This window comes from Bubalus bubalis, chromosome 3, assembly GCF_019923935.1.
Source record: "Bubalus bubalis isolate 160015118507 breed Murrah chromosome 3, NDDB_SH_1, whole genome shotgun sequence".
Lineage (NCBI taxonomy): Eukaryota > Metazoa > Chordata > Mammalia > Artiodactyla > Bovidae > Bubalus > Bubalus bubalis.
In genome coordinates, this window is record NC_059159.1 from 169676935 (window position 1) to 169681119 (window position 4185).

The 4185-nt window shown below is 38.2% G+C and overlaps 1 pseudogene; it reads left to right on the forward strand.

The window, feature by feature from the left end:
- The first annotated feature begins 919 nt into the window (after positions 1-919).
- On the forward strand, positions 920-1038 carry LOC112584170 (annotated as a pseudogene).
- The last annotated feature ends 3147 nt before the right edge of the window (positions 1039-4185 follow it).

Consider the following 4185-nt stretch of genomic DNA (forward strand, 5'->3'; position numbering starts at 1 on the left):
TGATATGGTTGGTTTTTCCTAAGGTTTCTCTCCATATCTTGCAGACAGAGAAGCTTAGCCCGTGTTTTCTCCTTCTCTCAGTGTCTTCATATATATATACACATATTCTATTTCTGCATTTCTGTTATTTCTTCCTCTTTTTGTAAAATATTTATCTATGTATTTATTTGACTGTGCTGGGTTTTTAGTTGTGTCTTTGTGGGATCTTTAGCTGCAGCTTGGGGGATCTAGTTTCCTGACCAGGGATCAAATCCAGGCTTCCTGCATTGGGAGCATAGAGTATTAACCAATGGACCACTAGGGAAGTCTCCTTTTTCTCTTTTTATAAAGACACCCATTATATTGTATTAGACCCCCATTCTTATGCCCTCATTTAATTACTTCTATAAAGAGCCTATTCTCTAAATATTGTCACATTTGGAGTTAAGGCTTCAATACATGAATTGGAGGGGGACACAATTCAATCCATAATAGAGATCTTTCCTTATCTACATTCCCTGTGAGATTATCTGTTATAGTACCCATTTCATTCATAATTTTCTTTCTATATACTTTAAATTTGGCATTATTTTAAAGCTTACATTTAATTGTCTGTTTCTTACAAATTCTGCTATATTGGTAAACTTAATATCCTTTTCACTATTCTACCTCCAGCACCTGGAATAGTGCCTGGAACACAGCATGCACTCAAATATTGATTAAATGGAAGAATAATTTGACTGTTCAGTCACTGGGCAGAGCCTAGGTCTGCTTGTTCATCACCTAATCACCAATATTATGGCTGAGGCTGTTACCTGTATCAACTTGAATGAAAGAGCGACTCGTTACGGGAAGCAGGCCCTCAATAGTGCCACTCCTAACATAGCGTATTGATCAGGGTCCAGTCAGGAGATAAAATGAATTCTTAAATTGAAAGGGAGTCCACGGCCGTACCACCCTGAATGGGCCCGATCTTATCTGATCTCAGAAGCTAAGCAGGGTCAGGCCTGGTTAATACTTGGATGGGAGACTGCCTGGGAATGCCAGGTGCTGTAGGCTTCAAAAAAAGAAAAAAAAAAATTGAAGGGTAAACTTTCAATATAAAAATTTATTAACTAGTAAATAAGGATTAGGGCTTCCCAAGTGCTGTTAGTAGTAAAGAACCTTCCTGCCAATGCAGGAGATTTAAGAGACATGTGTTTGATCTCTGGGTCAGGAAGATCCCCTGGAGGAGGGCATGGCAACCCACTCCAGTATTCCTGCCTGGAGAATCCCATGGACAGAGGAGACTGGCACGTCTGAAGTGACAGCACGCAAATAGGGAGTAACTGCTAAGAGGGGAAAAGAGAACTCTGAAGAATATAGTAATTGCAGAAAGAGGAGTCTTTGCAAAGCTCACCTCCAGTATCACAAAACCAGGTGGAGAAGGGTGGTTTTGGAGTTTAAATAATTTGATAAAAGTAATACTCACTGCTAAAGAACAGAGACCTGAGTATAGGAATATCTGGGTAAAAATTCAATGTAGGACCATAGATTTTGATTTCTAAATTTGGAGGGGCAGCGAACTCTTCAAAGGAGAGGTAGAATTAGAACTAGACTTTGGTAATCACATCAGTCTATAAGATGAATGGTTGCTGCTCTTAGTTGCTAAGTCATGTCCAACTCTTTTGCAGCCCCATGGACTATAGCCCACCAGACTCCTCTGTCCATGGGATTTTCCAAATAAGAATACTGGAGTAGATTGACATTTCATTCTATAGGGGTTCTTCCTGAATCAGGGATGGAACCCATGTATCCCACATAGCAGGGAATTATTTACCACTGAGCCACTGTGAGAGCTTTTTTATAAGAAAAATACATATGATAATAATGTTATATGCAGAAAAATTTGATATAGATTTTAAAAACTAAAGACCTAGTTCAAAGTAACTTAATTAGAACTTTTTTCCCACTAAAAACTGTTTAAGATAGGTCTTGTGTTAGTTAACTCAATGGCTCAATAAATTATCAAGGACACAGATCTTTTAACATATTTCTCCTTGGCCACATCCAACATGTAAACTTGTCTCCTTATAAAATTTATCTCATGGATGCATTTTGTTTGCAGTTGTTCCAGTGATCATGTTGACTGACCTCTCCCAAAGACAGAAAAGGAATTGTCCTTTTCATGAGCTTCTTTTTAAGAGCAATGAATTTTTTTTTTTTCCCCAGAACCTCTGCTTATGATCTTCTTGGCCAGCACCAAGCTCAAGGCTGTATTTAAACTAATAATTATTAAGGGTAATAGGACAGCCATATTGACTTAGACCCAACATGATTCAATCTTCATGGTGAGGTTGAGCATAATATTTATGGAACCACAAATGGGATTATTTTAGGAAATACAGGGATGCCTGTTGAATAGAAAATCAATAACATCCCTGCAATAGAAGATTTGCCCAAGGAATAGAACTTGGTGAGGGCAATTGTGCCCAAAAGAAGAGTTGATGAGAAGACACAGGTATTGGAAGCTATTAGACTTAATGAGGGAGTGGTTGACCCTTGAACAACATAGGTTTGAACTGTGCAGGTCCACATAGATCAGGTCAGTGCCCCTAACTCTCATGTTGTTCAAGAGTCAACAGTATTTCAAATCATCCCACTTAGCTGGACTATAGGTTGTGAAAGGGGAGAGTGAAGCACAAGTCTGGTAAGTCATTTGGAACATGCTTACAGTACCGCTGATGCCAAGCAGTGGTTTTGGATGAATGAGAAAACTTTGGAAAATAGATGTTCAATTTGCAGTTATAATTACTGTACATGTTAAAAGTATGATTTCTCAAGTCCTGAACATGTTAAAACAGATACAATCTCTTTTACTACATTTGTAATTTTACAGAACCAAACAAAGATCTATATGGGCTTTCCAGTGATTAAGTGGTAAAGAATCCACCTGCAATACACAAGCCACAGGAGACTCGGGTTCAATCCCTGGGTTGGGAAGATCCCCTGGAGGAAGGCATGGCAACCCACTTCAGTATTCTTGCCTAGAGAATCCCATGGGCAGAGGAGCCTGGTAGATTAGAGTCCATAGGGTTGCAAAGAGTCAGACACAACTGAAGTGACTTAGCACACATGCACCCATAAAGGTCTATATAGAAATAAATAATAAAGTAAATATCAAGAAAATAAAAAAAAGCATTTAAATATTAAGAAAAAAAACATAATTTCACAACACTATAAAACTTGGGCCTGGGAATTTCCTGGCAATTCAGTGGTTAGGACTCTGCTCTTCTCCTGCTGGGGACACCAGTTCAATCCCTGGTTGGGGAACTAAGATCCACCATGCTGTGCTGTGCTGTGCATGATGCAACCAAAATAAAACAAAAAACTGAGGCCAAAAAGAATAGAAGAATTTGTTTTCCAAGCCAATAAAAGATCATTTTAATCAATAAATCATTATTTGATGAACATTCTCTATAATTTTTCCAAAATTATACTCACTAGCATTTTAGCTTCTCTGTACATTTCCTGATAAATGATACAGCCGAACTGTAGCCTGCCCTCCAATAAAAGATATAAACACACTGAATCAGTGAATGAGGCCTTATTTTGAAAAGGGGTCTTTGAAGATGTAATTAATGTAAAGATCTTGGGAAGCGACCGTGCTGGCCTGAAATCCAATGACAAGCGTCCTTATAAGAGAGAGACAGAGGATGATTGGAGACGTGGACACATGGGCAAGGGAAAAATTCATGTGGGATTGGAGGCAGAGATTAGAGTAATGGGTTTATAACCCAAGGAAGGGCAAAGCTTACTAGTAGCCTCCCGAAGCTGGTAAAGAAGCATGGACTAGGTTCTTCCTCAGAACTTCAAAGAAACCAACCTTATTAACACCTTGATTTCAGACTTCTTGCCTCCAAAACTGTGAGAGAATAAATTCTTATCATTTCAAGCCACCAAATTTTTGGTAATGTATTATGACAACCTTAGAAAATTATAATGACTTCATTACCCATTCATCTATTGATGAACACCTAGGCTGTTTCCCTATGTTGGCAATCGTAAATAATGCTGCAATAAACAGGGATGTACTATCTTCTAAAATTAATGTTTTTGTGTTCTTCAAATACCCAGAAGTGGAATAGCTGAGTCATAGGATAGTTCTATTTCTAATATTTTGAGGAATCTCCATACTGTTTTTACATCATGACTATGCCAATTTAT